Source organism: Vicia villosa, unplaced genomic scaffold, assembly GCF_029867415.1.
Source record: "Vicia villosa cultivar HV-30 ecotype Madison, WI unplaced genomic scaffold, Vvil1.0 ctg.002788F_1_1, whole genome shotgun sequence".
NCBI classification, from domain to species: Eukaryota; Viridiplantae; Streptophyta; class Magnoliopsida; order Fabales; family Fabaceae; genus Vicia; species Vicia villosa.
Window position 1 is genome coordinate 131906 of NW_026706032.1, and position 22163 is coordinate 154068.

The 22163-nt window shown below is 38.6% G+C and overlaps 1 pseudogene; it reads left to right on the forward strand.

Moving 5' to 3' along the window:
- Positions 1-21443, forward strand: part of LOC131639809 (receptor-like protein 33) — a 35081-nt pseudogene extending 13638 nt beyond the window's left edge.
- The last annotated feature ends 720 nt before the right edge of the window (positions 21444-22163 follow it).

Consider the following 22163-nt stretch of genomic DNA (forward strand, 5'->3'; position numbering starts at 1 on the left):
TGGCTAGATGTTACCGTTTAGATTATTAGATTTTATTTCTAGTTTTAGTAATTTCAATTCCTAGTTTAGAATTTAATTTTCTGCACTTTTACATTCTGTTCCTGTTAACACTCAGTACCAGTTTAATTTTAAATGCAATATTCCATTTATTACTGCTACTGTGTTTTACTGCATTACTATTAACTGCCATATATTCCTGGTTACCATTATTTTTGCTATTTATAGTATGAAAAAAATGACACTGTTCTGAACTTTTATTCCATAGTTAATGTCATCTGTCAGAACCTGCCTTGACCATGGCATGCGTGGAAACCACTTACCTGAGCTAGGAGACGCACGTCTCCATTCATGTGGGACCAGACCTCAGCATGCAAAGGACAGGAGACGCACGTCTCCATGCCCTGTCCCCCAGCAGACTGACTGCCTGAGACGCGCGTCTCCCAAGGCCAGCAGTCTGCACCATTTGACCACACATAAAGACCATATTGATTCCCTCTTGAATTTTGAATTTGAATTTCAAAATACATTCTTCCTCATTCTTCCCCTATTTATTCCATTTAAACACCATAAACATCATTCATCCTCCATCATTCACCTCTTAATTCTTCATTATTTCCCAATCTTCTATTCCATTCAAACTTCAAACACCACCATTAATCCATTTTAATTCTCCATTAACCACACCATTCTCAAAACCTCACTATAAAACCACACCACCACCACTCTTACTTTTCACAACCTTCATACCATTTTCTACCATTCTACTCTCATTTCTATTTTCCATTTTCAAACTCACCATGCCTCCACGTTCAATCATCCGTAGTGTGCGTCCTGAGGGACCACCACCCGACCTTTCAAATATTATTTTCCGAGAAGACGACAATGATGCTCAACGAACAAAATACCTCGCTTTCTATGAACGTTCGGTCGTTCCCACAAAATTTGTGAACACCGAATGTCTAGAAACTCTAGGCCTCATTGATGGTGTCACCCGTTTACTCACCAAATCTAGCCTACACCATCTTTGTACCGAACCCGTACCCACTTATGAGCCGCTCGTCTTAGAGTTCTTGAGTTCTTTCAACTACGACACTCCTTCTAATCAACCGCTCTCAACCGGTAGCATCCAATTTCGGATGTTCAACCGTGAATATACTTTGGATCAAGAAGTAGTGGCTACATACTTGCACTTTAATACGTCACCAAATGCTCTCCGCACTATCTTTCAAGAACTCAATGGTCGTTCATGGGAACAACATGCTTTCGACCTGTGGTTTAATCTCACTGGCGAAGTTCCTACTGGTTGGAGGGCTCTACATGCTTCTCACATTCAAAACCCCGCTATACGTTATTATCAACGTGTTTTGGGGCACACTATTTTTGCAAGATCCAACAACCATAAGGTAAATCAACATGAACTATTTTTCCTTTACTGTGCGCTAAACAACATCCGTTTCAATGCCGCACCTTTTATGCTTCAACATATCCAAGGCTGTGTCAAAGCCCCCGCTACAAACCCCTTTTTGTTTGGCGGACTTATTACCACCTTGGCATGTGCTCTAGGTCTGGGTGATGATCTCCTCTCACTCTCTCATCTCATGCTACCTGCTCAATCACTCGACCTCACTTATTGTCGTGACTCCCACTTAGTTTCACCCCGCCATGATGGCCGATACACTTTGGTCGTCAACAAAGTTCTGATTCCTTATGGCATCCTTCCGTGCCCCGAAAGAATCAACATCCGTTATGTTCAGCGTTGGAGGCTTATTGAAGACAAACCTCAGGATAACCAACCTGAACATCCTAATGAACATGTGGATGCAAATGAAGAAGAACTCAACCAAGGGCAAGCTGATGTCAACCAACCTCCTCAAAACAACCCTCCGCCTATCACTCTTGAAGCCATGTATGCTGCAATTCAACGACAAGACCACCTATTTCATGCTATGCAGACAAATCAAAATGAAACACTGAGGCTTATTCGAGAGATGCAACAGGAGCACCGTGACTATGCTATTAGGAACGAAGGCCAATACACTGAAATTGCTACGCAATTGCATGATCTTAACATTCGTGTGAATGGCTCTCCTACTGATAGACGTCGCCATGTTCGTACAAGAGGCGCAAGCAGTTCACGCAACCGCAACACTGAGAAGTAGTTCTCATGCACTGAGGACATTGCATCATCTAAGTCTGGGGGAGTCGTATTACTTGTTTTAGTTTATTTCCTTTCCTTTTAGTTTATTTCCCTTCCTTGTAATGTTTTTTTCTAATTCAATAAAGAATATTTATGGAATTTCAAGTCTCATCTTTATAATTCCGTAGTTATTTCAATTTCTTCCATTTTCTTGAGCCATAACAAAAATTTTGCTCTTAAACGATAAACGCAAACCCCACACATTTGAGAAATACGAAGCTACTCAAACACCCAACGCATAGAAATTGATTCAAGTCAATACCCTTATTGTCCCAACACTCTAAAACCCCCAAGTATGCGTAACCGATTTGAATACCCGTTATACTGAAACCATCGACTTTAATTTTTGAAGTAACCCTTAGTAGTTTATTCTAGCAGTCGGCACCGTCTTAGATACAAACTACGCAGAGAGTCGATGAATATAAGTGTATGATCCTCATAATAATAATTATGTGCTTAACCATAATAAGAAATGTGCCTACTAAGTAAGGTGATCCTCACAAGATCATTTAACCTAACGGTCGCAAATCTCAAATACAAAGAATTTAAAAACTCATTGTTGATTGGTTCAGAAGTCATCTGGTACTGAACTTGGTAGGAAGGACTATTGTCCGATTCCCCACAATCTACAAGTGAATGCTAAGGAGTATACCACTGTCGCTACCGCGAAAAATGGAATCAGAGTCGCCACTAATATATTCATCCCATAAGGGAAAGGAATATCAGAAAACCTAACTCAGAACAAGGACAAGGTCTTTCGACCAGAGAACAGGGCACGGGAGTCGGTTACGCAAGGGGAAGGTGCTAGCACCCCTCACGTCCATCGTACTCGATGGTATCCACCTATGTTTGTTTCTATCTAAAGGGTGTATCTATGTCTAAACCTAAATGCGAATGCATGCAAAAGAAATACGGGGAAAAGAAGGAATTATTTACAAGTGTGTTCGCTTAGGCCTCGCGACCCAATGCCTACGTATCCTTTTCAGGAATCAGAACGACCGTAGTTCGGCTCCATAGTTTCCATTTGTTTTGTGTTTTTTAGTTGAACAGAGGTTAAGGTCACAATCCACGATGCTCGACCTTTGGAGACTTATACGCCTAGTTTTGGAAAGGACTTAACTTGTTCTTAAGCGCCTAACAAGGCAAAAGAGTGAACTTGGGTTTGTGTTTTTTATGTAACTACATGATGAACAAAACCCAATACAAGGTTTCGCACCACTTCATTACTTTGTTTTAATTCGAGCCTTTATTAAGTGTTTTAAATGTTTTTGGTTGGGTATTTTTTAAGGGGATTTACTTTGCGATTAGAATCACATAAAAATGTATAATGATCGAGAAGCAGATTAGGGAATGAATCCCACTCACTTCTATCCCATTATATAATGTTCAAGAAACAGATTAGGGAATGAATCCCACTCATTTCTATTCCATTAATTAATGTTTGAGAAACAGATTAGGGAATGAATCCCACTCATTTCTCTCCCATTAAGTAGTGACCGAGAAACAGATTAGGGAATGAATCCCACTCATTTCTATGCCACTAAGTGATTGAGAAACAGATTAGGGAATGAATCCCACTCATTTCTCTATCACTTTCTTAATGTGATTCGCCTCTTTTATTTATTAGTGTTTTAATGTTGAAAAGAAAAAGAAGAAAGGGAACTAACCTATTTCCTAATCTAATTGTTATTCTAAGTCTCATTCTAAAGTTAACACGGTGGTTAAATTCTAAAAGGAGCATTAAAATGGTATTAACAAAGTAGGCCAAAAATATGGCCAATACAAGTAACAAAATCGCACAACAATTATACAAAAGATAACATGGAAATGGTATAAAAGAATGAAAGAAGCAATTCGAGTACTAACACAAAATTAACCTAAAAAAAAACTACTATTTTTATGAGTTTTTTAGAAGGAGAAATCAATTAAAAGTCAAAATTAAACTAGCCTAAAATCTAATTAAGAAGCTAATATCTTCATGTCATTTTTATTTCCTAAAAATCAAACAAAAATTATGATTGTAACTATTCTTATTACCTAAAAATCTAATGAGAAGATAATGGTTTTTATAGGTTTTCTATCATCTAAAAATGTGGTAAAAAAAACTAAGTAAGAAGACCTAAAATCTATCATGAAAGGATGGGCTCAGGGGGTATTATCTGAAATTATGGTGCAGTCTAGAAATTTGGACGCAGGGCCCAATAGGGAATAGCCCAGCAGTATTGTTTTTGCATAGATTTTTCTCAGGTGCTAAAAATGATGGAACGGGCCACAGGGGGTGTGCATTAGCAAATCAGGCCCATAGCTTGTTTTTGTTCAGATTTTGTTAGTGAAAAAGCATGGGCCAGGGGAATGTGAATGAATTCGGCCCGGATACATTGTTCAAATTGTTTTTGTGATCCAATTATTATATCAGGTTTTCATAAAAATAAAATAAAAACAAATTAATAAAATAATAGAAAAAGTAATTTGGGAATTAGGGTAAACGAAATGCGACCTTTGAGCTCTCACACGAATCTTCTTCTTCTTTCACGGAGGATACGCAGCGGCGGCCGGTGAAGTGATCTTCTCCTCTGAGACGATGCTTCTGTGCGTTGCCGCCAAACAAACACGCTCTTCTACCTCCGTTCACACTCTCTCGATCTCTTCCTGGTGTCTCTCTCTATCGATCTCAATTCGATACAATCGCAAGCTGATAGCTGAATCGTGCGATAGAGATGATGATGAGCGTTGTTGTTGTACGAAGGCGAGGCCGTTGTGGTGAAGATGTTTTGACGATCACGAGTTGAACGAAGCATCAAGAGAGGGACGCAGACTTTCGCGCGGAGAAGAAGAGTTAGCGAATCTGAAGGTGAAGCTTGGAGGAACTCAATCAGAGGTCACTTCTTCTTCTGGTTCGACTATGAATCTTCCGGTGATTTGAAGGCTGAAGAACAATGGATGTTGATGATGATTTATGAAGAGAATCGATGGGGATTCGGAGAGCGAGAGGTTGAAGCTTCGTGTTGAAGATGAATGAGAGAATGAAGGTTGATGAAAGCTGATGGTTCGACGATGATGATGAAATTGGAGAGGCTATCTGATTCGGTTACCTTCCAGGTATGATCAATGTCTGAAATTTCCTCCTCGATTCATCTTTTCATTTTCTGTTTTGCAGTTTCTGAACTTTCCCTTTTTTCATTGCCGATTTTTGTTGTTGCGGAGAGGAGAAGGTGATAAAGATGAACGAAGGTGATGAAGATGAATGAAGGTGATGCTGAGGTGAGTTGTGGAGGATGAAGTGATGAAGAATTGGAGAGGTGGTGGAGAAAGAGAAGAGAGTGGTGAATGCTTGAAGATGAGTGGAAGGGATGAAGTGGATGGTAGAACTGGCGTGAAGAAGTGTGAGAATGGACCTGAAGTGATTGAATGGAGGAGGAGCAGAATATATAGGTTTCAGGTTTGATTCTCTCCCCTTTCTCTCTTCTGAAATTCTGTTTAGAGTTTGTTAGAGTTAGTTTGGGTGTTTAGGAGTTAGTTAGAACGGTTAGGCTGAGCTGGCAATTTGTAACTGAAAATTGGGTTAGTTATAACTCTGTTGGAACTGTTATATTCAGTTAGGTTAGTTATGAGGTCTAGAAGGTAGTTATGAGATGGTTGGGTTAGTTATAAACTGGTCCCAATTCTGTTGCAGGTTAGTTGCAAAATAGTTAGTAGTTAGGTTAATAGGTTGGGGGAGAGTTAATTGGTTAATTCTGTTTGTTACAATGGTTAGAAGACTGGATTTGTTGGCAAATAGAAAGGAGGGAATTAGTTTGTAGTGTGTTAAAACAGTTATGAAAAAAACAGTTTGGAATTGTTTCAGTTGAATGGACTGATGCAGGGGCTATTTGGATTGTTTTCTTTTGTTTTGAATTGGAACTTGAGGTAGAATGGTAAATGAATGGGGCTATAGAATATATGTATGGACTGTGTGCAGGTAGTGTATGTGTGTGTAGATTGTGTATTGGTGTATGGTATGAAGCTTTTTCTTTGTTTGATAAATGTGTAGGTATGAATTTTTATGCAACTGTTTGGTTATGCTGTTTGAATGAAAATGTGTTAATGGTTGTCGACTAATGATCACCCGGTTTTTACTTACTGATGCAGGCCTGATGCATTTGGTCTGTTATTGGCATGAACACGTCGCTCCACTTACATTTTGATTTCTTTTGGCAGGCTGTATATGGTGATTTTGGACAAGAGCATCAGCATGGCAACATTCTTGCAAGCATGAAGAAAGCAAGAAAACTCTAGAAGCAAACTTCTCTTTTTTTCTTATGCAATACAGTAGCTAGTGTAGTATGAACGGGACTGGATTTTGTAATGTATAATAAGGTTGTACATGTGATGAAATGGTTCTCTTTCTTTTTTTCTTAAGTCTGAATTAGTTTCCTTTTTTGCTCTTGAATGAATGATGTTGAACACTTGGACTTGTAATATTACTTTAGGATGAATGAAATTGACTTTTGGAATTTGAATTTTGAGCTCTTAGAGAGATCTTTGATGTTTGAATGAAGATCAAGCTCACGAACATAACCTTGAATTCCATTTAGATAACTTTCAATTATGCCTTAGCATTGTGACTTGAATTTCTAAGAACTAACCATGAATGATTCTTGCACATGAAAATCCTCACTTTGTGTTCAAATCCAAACCATCTTTCTCTTAAAACAATGGTAAAGGCAATCTTAATCCTTCACATAGAACATCCCAAAGCAAGCTTTTAACCAAATTATCACCATAAGAACGATACGTTTAACTCTCATGAGAAGCCTAGAGCAAGTAACGAGGAATCCTTAAACGACCTTGATTAGGAAAATAAATCCTAATCCCTAGCCACGGTGAATTTGGATGAAGCACAACCCTTGTAACTGGAGGAGAAAGAATCCATAACGCCCATACTTCAAACCCGACTTCCACAGTCCCACACTCGAAGAATAACTAGACGAATCGAGCTTGAATGAAGTAGAAGCCCCAATCCTTGATCCAAAACCCAGCTTATTGATTAGTGAATGCATGAGTTATGTTAGATGGCCTAAATGAGAGATGCACATGAATGTGGAGTGAAAACCAGTTAGAAATAAATAAGTGGGCAAATTTTGGGGTGCAACAGCTGCCCCTATTTAATCATCTTAAACCTGAAGGTGAGATTGGCGTTAGCCTTTCGAACATTCGAGGTAGAAGAAGATTAAATACCAAAGTACCAGAAAATTTGCGCTCCAGGTGACAAATGGTTGTATTATTTCTTTTTCTTTTTGGATGCCTCTGCTTAACAAGCTTCAGCAAGTAACTGTGTGATATTCCCGTAGGATTTCCTCGAAGGAAAGAAGAAGCCTTGTAATGCCTATTTGCAACAGGCAAGTGCAAGAGATTGTTTTGCCATGACGCTTTTTATCCACAACTCGAAGGTTAGGACAACCACGACTCGAAGTCGGACACTTAGAACCCACAACTCAAAGATTGAAAGACTCACGACTCGAGGTCGGAAACCCAAAACTCACAACTCAACGGTTGGAATCTCAGAACTCTCAAATCAACGGTTGGACAAAAAAGGACTCACAACTCGACGGTTGGAATCTTCACGACAAAAGGTCGGAAACTCACGACTCGAGGTCGGAAAACAAAGGACTCACAACTCAACGGTTGGAATCTTCACGACAAAAGGTCGGAAACTCACGACTCGAGGTCGGAAAACAAAGGACTCACAACTCAACGGTAGGAATCTTCACGACAAAAGGTCGGAAACTCACGACTCGAGGTCGGAAAACAAAGGACTCACAACTCAACGGTTGGAATCTTCACGACAAAAGGTCGGAAACTCTCGACTCGAGGTCGGAAAACAAAGGACTCACAACTCAACGGTTGGAATCTTCACGACAAAAGGTCGGAAACTCACGACTCGAGGTCGGAAAACAAGGGACTCACAACTCGATGGTTGGAATCTCATTAGATCTGAAGGGGTATGCCGATAACCACCGGACTTGAACGGGGAGGACTAAACAATATTAGACCTGACCGAAGGATGCCCATAACCACGGGACTTGAAAGGGATGCCAATAATCATTGGACTTGACTGCAAGAAGACTAGTAATGACCAGACTCTTATTGGAGATGTTATCAAACACTGTATTTGCAAGGAAACATTGACGCTTGCGAAGCATAAGAATTACATGGATCCCTCAGGCCAAAAGCGGGTGTAATTCTACAAAAGTGACAATCACTTGAATTGCCACACACAAAGTGTGAGTTATCCAAATGATTGATCTCTGCAAATGGGAAATAACCAATGAAACAATGATCTTGATGAAGAAAGACTTTGTATTCAATCCACACTGGAGAGAGAAAATGAGACTTCTTCTGGGGATATATTATATTGTGCCCTTGGAGCGTACACAAACTGGCTTATGCATTGATGCATGTTTGAATTTTTCTTTAGCGTAATGCTCCATTTTCATGGAAATGCTACGCATTTTTGTAGATGCAATGTGAATGCAATGATTACTATATACAAGGCGCCAGATAAAGGCAATAGTGTGATAGAGAAGCAAAATCATTCGGGTCCCTTCGGGGAGTATTCCATTGAATTTCATCTTTGACCTCGGGAGAGGTAAACACCAGGGAGAATCCCCTTAGTGTTAAGAATTCTGTGGGGGTGCCAATAAACATTGGACTTTGACTTGCGGGATACACTTCTGATTGTTGACTTGAAGAAAATTTTGACTTCTCACCATGTGCCATAGCTCGAAGAATTTTTAGCTTGAGGAGATTCCCTCAATTCACCATGTTGGGGATGAGAAATATTGATGAGGAACCCTTGTTGGGAGGATTGGGACAACTCGAGGAGAAATAAACTCCTATGCTTGAAAAATGGAACAAAATCTCAGGAAAAATAAACTCCTATGCTTGGGGAGGAATAAAGTCTCAGGAGAAATAAACTCCTATGCTTGGGGGAGAGTAACTTGCTGGGGAATCATTATGATACTTCTTCATTATGTGATGGTCACATTACAAGTGAATGATGATTCCCAAAAGATTGTGCCCCAGGTTGACTGGATTTTGAGAGAGATTCCTCGATTGGATTGCCCCAGATTAAGTGGATTGGAGAGATCACACTTCGACTTGATTGCCCCTGATTGGTTGAATTTGAGAGGTTAAACCTCGAATTAATTGCCCCAGATAGGCTGAACTCACGAGAGAGATTCCTCGTCGTGATTGCCCCTGATTATATTCATCTTATCAGACTCCTTAAGTTTACTTCCCTTAAGATCCCACAAATCATGGAAGTAACTTTACCATACTCAGAAGAGTATTCAAAACTTTTAGGGTAATCAAACAAATATAGTATCCACTGCTCCTGCTCAACGGAGTGTTCAAACAACTTGCTTTGATCTCTGAAGTGATAGCTGTTTACTTTACGGAATTCTCAAGTCTCTCTTACTTTGACATGATCAAACTCTTTATGGATTCTCATCATGAAAACTTCCTTGATGTTTAAGCAAATGTTTTGTATGCAAAAGAATGTTAATTCTAAGAATAACAATTCTAATACAAAGCCTATGATAGTCTTGAAGTTTAAAACTTTTTATGAAATGAGGTTACAACCTCTTGTGAATGGAATGCAAAGCGGGCATACAATACCAACATACATGTGTTACGCTTCATTGAGAGTCAGTAACACTATCTCATTGGAGTGCGTTTTCGAAATAAACCCTACTTCAATTAGGACTTTTAAGGGTTGTAACTTGGCCGGGTTCATGGTTTTTTGAAAAAAAGGATTTTTAGGCTCAAAATTATTTAGTGCCCACCCCCTTCGTGATGTTCTCCACTCCTAAGTTCAGTTAACTCAACATGAGTGCTCGTCCCTCACCAGGAATTTTTTGAAATGGTTGAGGAATCAATGAGATATTTCGGACATGGCAGTCGCTCACCTTTTATTCTTTAGATTTATCGTCACACGATTTTGTTCTCGCTTTATTTCATCATCATTTTTTCTTTTTATTGCTATATTCTTTTCTTTCATCATTTTTCTTTTCATTCATTTTTTTTTGAACAAGTCGTGTGACCTCACATTGTCTTTGATTCATTGGAAGTGATTTCGACTGCCTCGTTCCATGGTTGATGAAGGATTACCATTGTGGTATCGTCATCTTTTGTCATCTTGATAGATGAAGGATAACCATCACGATTTTTGATTTTCCTCAACCTTTGGAAGGATAACCATTGTTGTATCCTTGAATGTATATCATTTGGTGAGTTTTGAACACTCGATCAAGTTAAATGAACACTACCCTGCCCCAGGGTTAAAAAAAGGGTTTTTTCTGATCAGAAAAGAAACTCCTACTTCAAGGCTCAAAGGGGTTGACGAGGGTCTATCTCCCTTATATCTCCGGTGTTTGGGGATTGAAACAATGCCTGTACATCATCAGCAGGATTTTATTCAAAAACACACAATTAGGGATTTTGCATTTTTTTTTATTGTCATCATTCTCCCTCCGCTCTTTGCCTAAGCAAGTGATTAGTAAAGTTGGTATCGTAATGCCAAAAACTTTTTTTTTTGAGTGAAAACGAATGGATTACTTCAAGACAAACATAAACAATGCATTATGATTTTCATTCAGAAATTAACAAATTTTTACATGCTAGAAATGCTTAAACAAACAATGAAACGTTACAAATGAGAATGCAATAAAGAACTAAATGAATGCCCTTGTTGAGGAGACTTGACTCCGTCTGGACTTATTGCTCTTGAATACTTTTTTTAGTTTTGATACCCCATTGAGACTTCAACTTGTGGATAGGACCTCTTGGAGTGGATTGTGGTTATTCCGAAATCAACGAGGACTTGAATTCTGCCTTTGAATGTCCTACCACCTTCAGTTGAATGGCTAGGTGCCCCAGCATGGTAGCCACTTAACATTATCATATGTTTCTTCCACACACTTCAGATTACTTCCCAGAAGTATATTCCAACAAAGGCGTACAAGAGTGGTGCATTTTTGCCTTACTTTAAGGATTCGAGCAATGCAAATGATGCAATACTCAAGATAGACAAGGTCTTGCTTATCCCTCGGTCGGGAGCCCCAAATATAGATGCTAGAATAGTAATCACCATCATGACTGAAGAAACTAGTATAATCATCAAACTCAAGAGAGCTATATGTGGTAAGGAAGACCCATAACGCAAATCTTAACCAACTGAAATTCTAACTAGCAGGGAAGTAATTGGGCACAAGGCACTTGCATTACAACGTTCTGTTTCCCATATTATTTCTGTCTCTGTTGACAAGCAAAGGCTTCTGAGAAGGAAATTCCGTGAGGAGGCAGCCCATGATATAAAGAAGAACCTTGAGAAGGAGGAATGTCTTCGTAGAACACTCTTGATTACCACACGACAAAGGGTTCCGACGAAGTTGCACAAGAACTTGTAGTGCTTTAGGGATTCGAGCAGTGCAAATGATGCAATACTCAAGATAGACAAGGTCTTGCTTATCCCTCGGTCGGGAGCCCCAAGCAATTTCCGCATGTGTACAAGTGATGATTACCACTTTGGCTTGCATGTCCAAACTATCCAGAGAGAGAATAAATGACCTTTGCAGCTCTTGACATCAAGCACTAGGCACAATCCAACAATGTCTAAATCAACGGAGTCACAATCTTTTATGGCTTTCAACCTTTCCTCCAAGAGGTGGAACCTTTTTTATTTTCAGTACTCGGAAGCTTGAAGACTTCAATGATGTGAACTCTCCTTACCAAGAATAAGAATCTCAACATTAAACAATTTTTATTCATAAGACCTTCTCATGGGGTGAGATTAACATTCGCATTTGGCCTCTAAGGAACCTGTCTCAATTCTTCTTGTCAAAGAGAAAAGGCTTGAATAACCTCCATACACTGATTCAGGTTAATCCCCATTTCTGTCCTCATCTGAGTTAAGTCCTCACGGAGTTGTTCCATCATTAATCTTCAAGCACGTAGCGGTGAGAAGTCAATTTGTTGCTGATGTCAAAATCTTGATACAAAGGGCCCCCATAAGCTTCTGATAGAACCATGAAATGCATGATAGTGTGAATGCATGTTTCATTTCTAAGGGATCCTAAAGTCTTTTCATCAACTTTTGTTTCTCTTTTATTCTCTTTTTTTTTTTTTTTGCCTATAGTATCTTTTCTTTTTTCTTTTCCATCTTTTATTTTTTTCTACCTTTTTTTCATCTTTTTCATCTTTTTTTTTTTTGGAAATAGACTTTAGAATCCCCCACAAATGAAGTGGATAAAGTAATGATGTTATGCAATGCAAAAGCATGGGATCAAGGTCCATATAATCCGAGTAACCACTATACAATCCTCTGAATAACTGATGTAGGTCAGATGTCATGAGATCAAAGGTCCGACACCCTTTTGAATACCAGGAGAACCAATAGTCACCAACAGAATAGAATAGTCACCAACGGTACCTGTCATGTATATCCCTCCCCACTCACAGGTAAATCTAGGTCAAGGTAGGTCAAAAGGTCTCCAGCGTTAACAACTCTCCTGAAACACCATCATTGTTGCAAATACATGCCAACAACGGTATCCCATTCGAGTCTCAGCTGGTCGTGGGTCTCATGATCGCAATCAACAGAACCTGACATTCTGTTGGCGTCATGACTATCCACTCTATCCTAGGTATCCTATGTGTTAACTCTGGCCTGGGTATTGGGCCTTTTACCTCATAGAACAACCCACCCAACCTGCAAAACAGAACAGAAGACCCCAAGGAACACAGAATATAATCCATATGCATGATATGCAAGCAGAAAAGTAAACATGTAAACATATATACAAGGTATAGACATAAAAACAAAGAAACACCCAGTAAATAAACAAACAAACGCAGGCTAGGATCGACTCACTAAGGATGGACCAGCAACAGGTCTATCAACATCCCCAGCAGAGTCGCCAACTGTCGCTACCGCGAAAAATGGAATCAGAGTCGCCACTAATATATTCATCCCATAAGGGAAAGGAATATCAGAAAACCTAACTCAGAACAAGGACAAGGTCTTTCGACCAGAGAACAGGGCACGGGAGTCGGTTACGCAAGGGGAAGGTGCTAGCACCCCTCACGTCCATCGTACTCGATGGTATCCACCTATGTTTGTTTCTATCTAAAGGGTGTATCTATGTCTAAACCTAAATGCGAATGCATGCAAAAGAAATACGGGGAAAAGAAGGAATTATTTACAAGTGTGTTCGCTTAGGCCTCGCGACCCAATGCCTACGTATCCTTTTCAGGAATCAGAACGACCGTAGTTCGGCTCCATAGTTTCCATTTGTTTTGTGTTTTTTAGTTGAACAGAGGTTAAGGTCACAATCCACGATGCTCGACCTTTGGAGACTTATACGCCTAGTTTTGGAAAGGACTTAACTTGTTCTTAAGCGCCTAACAAGGCAAAAGAGTGAACTTGGGTTTGTGTTTTTTATGTAACTACATGATGAACAAAACCCAATACAAGGTTTCGCACCACTTCATTACTTTGTTTTAATTCGAGCCTTTATTAAGTGTTTTAAATGTTTTTGGTTGGGTATTTTTTAAGGGGATTTACTTTGCGATTAGAATCACATAAAAATGTATAATGATCGAGAAGCAGATTAGGGAATGAATCCCACTCACTTCTATCCCATTATATAATGTTCAAGAAACAGATTAGGGAATGAATCCCACTCATTTCTATTCCATTAATTAATGTTTGAGAAACAGATTAGGGAATGAATCCCACTCATTTCTCTCCCATTAAGTAGTGACCGAGAAACAGATTAGGGAATGAATCCCACTCATTTCTATGCCACTAAGTGATTGAGAAACAGATTAGGGAATGAATCCCACTCATTTCTCTATCACTTTCTTAATGTGATTCGCCTCTTTTATTTATTAGTGTTTTAATGTTGAAAAGAAAAAGAAGAAAGGGAACTAACCTATTTCCTAATCTAATTGTTATTCTAAGTCTCATTCTAAAGTTAACACGGTGGTTAAATTCTAAAAGGAGCATTAAAATGGTATTAACAAAGTAGGCCAAAAATATGGCCAATACAAGTAACAAAATCGCACAACAATTATACAAAAGATAACATGGAAATGGTATAAAAGAATGAAAGAAGCAATTCGAGTACTAACACAAAATTAACCTAAAAAAAAACTACTATTTTTATGAGTTTTTTAGAAGGAGAAATCAATTAAAAGTCAAAATTAAACTAGCCTAAAATCTAATTAAGAAGCTAATATCTTCATGTCATTTTTATTTCCTAAAAATCAAACAAAAATTATGATTGTAACTATTCTTATTACCTAAAAATCTAATGAGAAGATAATGGTTTTTATAGGTTTTCTATCATCTAAAAATGTGGTAAAAAAAACTAAGTAAGAAGACCTAAAATCTATCATGAAAGGATGGGCTCAGGGGGTATTATCTGAAATTATGGTGCAGTCTAGAAATTTGGACGCAGGGCCCAATAGGGAATAGCCCAGCAGTATTGTTTTTGCATAGATTTTTCTCAGGTGCTAAAAATGATGGAACGGGCCACAGGGGGTGTGCATTAGCAAATCAGGCCCATAGCTTGTTTTTGTTCAGATTTTGTTAGTGAAAAAGCATGGGCCAGGGGAATGTGAATGAATTCGGCCCGGATACATTGTTCAAATTGTTTTTGTGATCCAATTATTATATCAGGTTTTCATAAAAATAAAATAAAAACAAATTAATAAAATAATAGAAAAAGTAATTTGGGAATTAGGGTAAACGAAATGCGACCTTTGAGCTCTCACACGAATCTTCTTCTTCTTTCACGGAGGATACGCAGCGGCGGCCGGTGAAGTGATCTTCTCCTCTGAGACGATGCTTCTGTGCGTTGCCGCCAAACAAACACGCTCTTCTACCTCCGTTCACACTCTCTCGATCTCTTCCTGGTGTCTCTCTCTATCGATCTCAATTCGATACAATCGCAAGCTGATAGCTGAATCGTGCGATAGAGATGATGATGAGCGTTGTTGTTGTACGAAGGCGAGGCCGTTGTGGTGAAGATGTTTTGACGATCACGAGTTGAACGAAGCATCAAGAGAGGGACGCAGACTTTCGCGCGGAGAAGAAGAGTTAGCGAATCTGAAGGTGAAGCTTGGAGGAACTCAATCAGAGGTCACTTCTTCTTCTGGTTCGACTATGAATCTTCCGGTGATTTGAAGGCTGAAGAACAATGGATGTTGATGATGATTTATGAAGAGAATCGATGGGGATTCGGAGAGCGAGAGGTTGAAGCTTCGTGTTGAAGATGAATGAGAGAATGAAGGTTGATGAAAGCTGATGGTTCGACGATGATGATGAAATTGGAGAGGCTATCTGATTCGGTTACCTTCCAGGTATGATCAATGTCTGAAATTTCCTCCTCGATTCATCTTTTCATTTTCTGTTTTGCAGTTTCTGAACTTTCCCTTTTTTCATTGCCGATTTTTGTTGTTGCGGAGAGGAGAAGGTGATAAAGATGAACGAAGGTGATGAAGATGAATGAAGGTGATGCTGAGGTGAGTTGTGGAGGATGAAGTGATGAAGAATTGGAGAGGTGGTGGAGAAAGAGAAGAGAGTGGTGAATGCTTGAAGATGAGTGGAAGGGATGAAGTGGATGGTAGAACTGGCGTGAAGAAGTGTGAGAATGGACCTGAAGTGATTGAATGGAGGAGGAGCAGAATATATAGGTTTCAGGTTTGATTCTCTCCCCTTTCTCTCTTCTGAAATTCTGTTTAGAGTTTGTTAGAGTTAGTTTGGGTGTTTAGGAGTTAGTTAGAACGGTTAGGCTGAGCTGGCAATTTGTAACTGAAAATTGGGTTAGTTATAACTCTGTTGGAACTGTTATATTCAGTTAGGTTAGTTATGAGGTCTAGAAGGTAGTTATGAGATGGTTGGGTTAGTTATAAACTGGTCCCAATTCTGTTGCAGGTTAGTTGCAAAACAGTTAGTAGTTAGGTTAATAGGTTGGGGGAGAGTTAATTGGTTAATTCTGTTTGTTACAATGGTTAGAAGACTGGATTTGTTGGCAAATAGAAAGGAGGGAATTAGTTTGTAGTGTGTTAAAACAGTTATGAAAAAAACAGTTTGGAATTGTTTCAGTTGAATGGACTGATGCAGGGGCTATTTGGATTGTTTTCTTTTGTTTTGAATTGGAACTTGAGGTAGAATGGTAAATGAATGGGGCTATAGAATATATGTATGGACTGTGTGCAGGTAGTGTATGTGTGTGTAGATTGTGTATTGGTGTATGGTATGAAGCTTTTTCTTTGTTTGATAAATGTGTAGGTATGAATTTTTATGCAACTGTTTGGTTATGCTGTTTGAATGAAAATGTGTTAATGGTTGTCGACTAATGATCACCCGGTTTTTACTTACTGATGCAGGCCTGATGCATTTGGTCTGTTATTGGCATGAACACGTCGCTCCACTTACATTTTGATTTCTTTTGGCAGGCTGTATATGGTGATTTTGGACAAGAGCATCAGCATGGCAACATTCTTGCAAGCATGAAGAAAGCAAGAAAACTCTAGAAGCAAACTTCTCTTTTTTTCTTATGCAATACAGTAGCTAGTGTAGTATGAACGGGACTGGATTTTGTAATGTATAATAAGGTTGTACATGTGATGAAATGGTTCTCTTTCTTTTTTTCTTAAGTCTGAATTAGTTTCCTTTTTTGCTCTTGAATGAATGATGTTGAACACTTGGACTTGTAATATTACTTTAGGATGAATGAAATTGACTTTTGGAATTTGAATTTTGAGCTCTTAGAGAGATCTTTGATGTTTGAATGAAGATCAAGCTCACGAACATAACCTTGAATTCCATTTAGATAACTTTCAATTATGCCTTAGCATTGTGACTTGAATTTCTAAGAACTAACCATGAATGATTCTTGCACATGAAAATCCTCACTTTGTGTTCAAATCCAAACCATCTTTCTCTTAAAACAATGGTAAAGGCAATCTTAATCCTTCACATAGAACATCCCAAAGCAAGCTTTTAACCAAATTATCACCATAAGAACGATACGTTTAACTCTCATGAGAAGCCTAGAGCAAGTAACGAGGAATCCTTAAACGACCTTGATTAGGAAAATAAATCCTAATCCCTAGCCACGGTGAATTTGGATGAAGCACAACCCTTGTAACTGGAGGAGAAAGAATCCATAACGCCCATACTTCAAACCCGACTTCCACAGTCCCACACTCGAAGAATAACTAGACGAATCGAGCTTGAATGAAGTAGAAGCCCCAATCCTTGATCCAAAACCCAGCTTATTGATTAGTGAATGCATGAGTTATGTTAGATGGCCTAAATGAGAGATGCACATGAATGTGGAGTGAAAACCAGTTAGAAATAAATAAGTGGGCAAATTTTGGGGTGCAACAACCACATATTGTGCCAGAACTCCATGAGAAGGATCATAGTCACTAACCGACTACTCTGCTATGTGCGTGTCAAGATAATGGGCTTAATGTGATTGCGCGCGAATGAAAAGGGTAAAACATGATGACGAGTCAAAAAGGTCGAGCTATAATGGCATGATTCGGATTGGTATGCATACTGGGAGTTGTCTAGTGTCGCTACTATAAGTTTATTATTTGAATCTGCAACATTATTTTCAAACAAGAACACAATGTAGCTGAGTATGACCGAACGATGTGGTGGAAGCGTGTTTCATTTCGCTGTCCTCCCATTTCTATCTTGTTATTTTGCTTGAGGACAAGCAAAGGTTCAAGTCTGGGGGAATTTGATAACACGATTTTATATCGTATATTTAGCTTGAAATTCATAGATATTTATAGCATTTTCCATTTATTATATTGATTTATTATGATATTACGCGAGTTTTTGCTTTGTTTCAGGTTTTACACTCTTATTATGACTAATTGCGAAAAAGAGAAGAAATGGAGCTAAAACGACCCATATCTATGCCTAAAAGACGAAAAATAGGTGCTGAAGTAAAGAGGGAGTGCAAATAAGGCCCAAGTGTGCTGAAAGAAACCCAAAGACCCTATGAAGCAGTCCAGCCCACGAAGGAAAGCAGCCCAATGCACACAAGTAAGAGGAGACGCACGTCTCAAACGTCCCTATGCCACATCAGCAAAAGGGAGACGCACGTCTCCATTACCCTGAAGATTCTCCACTTGAGACGCACGTCTCAAGTCACGCACCCAGTCTCCCTGAAGAATCGGAGACGCACGTCTCCAAGCCAGTCTGCAGAATCTCCTCATTTCACGCAAAGCAACTGCAAAGCATCCCCTATAAATAGAAGCAGTCACTTCAGTCCAAAGTGTCCGATTTCCTGCTAACGAAGTGCTGCCGAAATTGTACCGCGAATCATAATTTTCATTCTACTTTCATTCAAACACTTATTTTCTCACAACGATTTCTACACCGGAAATTGTTGTGAACTTTTTATAAATCTAGCCTTACGTTAGATTTATCGTTTTTATTTCCTTGTTTTATTTTCTGCCCGTTTAACTTCCGAAGAACGATCCAGCCAACTTGTGGTGGAGGTTCGATACTTGAAGATTTACTTGCCATTAATTTAATTCAGGTTTAATATTTACCGCCTTATTTATATTTTATTTGCATGATATATTGTATGCTTATTAACATACCTATTATTATAAACCGAATCTATTTACGCATGCTTAACCATATTAATATGTCTGGCTAAATTACTAAGGTGTCGGTATGTAGAGTAAGTTAACCGAGGGATCCAAAATAAATTGGCTTAATTATGTTTTATTAAATATCACTTATTTTTGGTTTATATGTCTAATTTAATTAGTAAGTCTTAAAACCAACAGAGCGAAAGTTTGAGGGGTTAAGACGGTCAAAGGTTAAAATCAATAGAGCGAAAGTTTGAGATCTTTAACCAGATAGTAGACATAGGACATTAGTTTTAAGGATGGCGAAAGCGTATTAAAACTAATTGGGACTTATTTATTTTCAAAAATTGTTTTTACACCCGAGCGGGATGGCGAAAGCGTACGTTAGGGATATTAGCTTGTTCCGAGTCAATAGAGCGAAAGTTTGAGATTAGGAGATTTAAATAGATAACAACTTCATAAAATAGGCATTTTATTAATTACGTTGTTTCCAAAAAGCTCTTTTAAAATCTAATGGGATGGCGAAAGCGTACATTAGGATTAGGATAGTAATCTGAATCAACAGAGCGAAAGTTTGAGACGAGGATTTTTGATCAATTGAATTAGTAAAGATTTTTAATTAAATTATGCAAAAGCCAGTGGACCTTCGGATTTCCTTAAGTTGAACGAAATACATACTGATACCTGCCTTTTATTATATTCTTTATTTTCTCACTGTCACTATCCCTTAGGAACAATCAAAATTTTAGTAGCCCTAGCTTTACATAGTAACCTTAGATAACGGTAGATCGATTCATAGTCCCTGTGGATTCGATATCTTTTAAAACTACACGACACGACTGTGCACTTGCAGTCATCAGATTTATAGACACGTAAAATCGCGATCAGGTGTAGGATTGATTCCCTTCCTTTTAAATATCTCGGAGTTAAGGTGGGGGATAATCCTAGGACGTTTTCAATGTGGAGAGATTTATTAACTCAATTAAAGAAGAAGCTTGCGGTGTGGAAAGGCATAACGCTCAATATGGCGGGAAGGGTTTGTTTGATCAATTCGGTGTTGAATGTTATTCCGTTATATACTTTGTCGTTTTACAAAGCGCCTAAAAAAGTCCTTAAGGACATTAGAGCCATACAAAGTGCCTTTCTTTGGAATGCTACTGAAGGGAAGAGACCGATTCATTGGGTGTCGTGGGAAACTATTTGCAAAAGTAAAGAAGAAGGTGGTTTAGGAGTGAAAAATGTGGAGATTTTGAATGTCGCTTTACTTAGCAAGTGGAAGTGGAGAATCCTTGTAGAGGAGGAGGCGGTTTGGCACGGTTTATTGAGATCTAGATACAGGGAGGTGAAGAAAAAAGTTTTAGTAGGTGATGTTTCGATGATAGAAAAGAATGACTCAATATGGTGGAGGGATTTACTTACTTCGGATAATTATATTCTGTTGTTCAAAGATAATTTTTCAGTTGCTATTAAGTGTCAAGTTGGTGATGGGGCGGATATTCCGTTTTGGCATGGCTGTTGGTTAGCAGATCAGTCCCTAATTGAAGCCTATCCGGAGATATACGTGTGTGCTGTTAATGATGCCATGTCCGTGCAAGAAGCTGGCAGCAACGTCGCGGACTCTTGGAGCTGGAATTTCCAGAAAATAGCGCCCATTAATGATGCTGCCACGGTCCTGCTGTTGCAAGAAATGCGAGAGTTTCTGAACCAGGTCCAGCCGGCAGCTTCGGTGAGGGACAGCTTCTCGTGGAAATTGAATGCTGAAGGTGTGTTCACGGTTAAATCCGTTTATGATAGGTTTTTCAGCAAACTTTCTGGCCCGGATTTACACTCGGTTGTAGCAAAGGCAGCAGCCAATATTTGGAGTTTTAAAGTCCCAGCAAAATTGCAATTTTTTGGTTGGCGAGTCATTCACAATCGGATAGCAACGAAGGATCAATTGTGCAAACGGGGCATTTTGGATTCTAATGATTTATTATGTGTCTTTTGCAATATGAAGGAGGAGTCTTTACATCATCTTTTAGGAGATTGTGAGATTGTAGGTGGTATTTGGAAGAAGGTTCTTGCGTGGATTAATTACGGGCCGGAGTTGTCGTTGAAGGATTTAGAAGGTTTTCCTTTTATTTTGAATAAGGTGAATTGTTTGGCTAAGAGATCTGTGATGGAGGTAATCTGGTTGGCTTCAATTTGGTGTATATGGTTGAGACGTAACGCCATAATCTTCAAGGAAGACAACTTTAGTTTCACCGAAGTCTATTCGGATATTGTCGCTTTGTCTTGGTGTTGGATTAGATCTTACTTTAAAATAGCGGCTTGTTGTAATTTCTATTCTTGGAATACTTCTCCTCTTCTTTGTGTGGAGAAGTAATTTTCTGTTTTGTATTGGGTAGAGCATCCCTTTTGCTCTTTTAATACCATTGCTTATTTAAAAAAAGTTTGTTCAATTGACTGGAACTTTTTAAGTGTAGAATTGAGATTTGTTTTTGGATTTGGAATGATTATCGGTCCGATCATGTTTTGGAAGAAATAGAGGGTAGGTTATTGGAAACTTGTAGACAAAATTCTGTGCAAAATATGAAACCCACAGAGGACAAACTTACACAGCTTTAAGGTGGTAGTGGCATTAGGATCTAATGTGTGTGGTAATTGGTATAACAATATTTCATATTTCAGCATTTGTTGCTCTTTACGTATACATACTTCTATGTTATAAGATGATATGTATTAGATTTGAATAAAATAAATTTAATTAACGATTTGATTGTGGCATGTTAAATAAACTAGACATTAGAGACAGTTAAATATGTGATTGTACTTTTTCGCTGCTACTGCATGCATATGAGTGTAACATGTAACAATGAAGGACAAGTTATGGGCCTTGACCTGCGTAAAGAACCAATCTTTTGAGTTTCCAGAAGCTGACCAAGATTAGGATACTATATCTAGATGGTATAAGTATAACTACTCAAGGACATGAATGGAGCAATATTTTGTTATCGCTCCATGACCTGCAAGAATTCAAAGAAATCCATGTTCTCAACTTTTCAAACAATGGCCTCTCGGCTGAAATCTCGTCTTCTATAGGGAACCTTAAACAGTTGGAGTCATTGAAAAACCAGTCAGTAAAAAGCCAGCATGTAAGTAACAAATTAGTTAAGTTAGTTATGTGAGCTCAATTCATGAAGTGCAAGTAATCAAAATGTAATCATGAGTGATAATAGGAATAACCAATTCAAATCATTTTTTCTCTCTTCCTTTCATTGTGTGTTTAACTAACAACTAATTTAATGTAGAATCT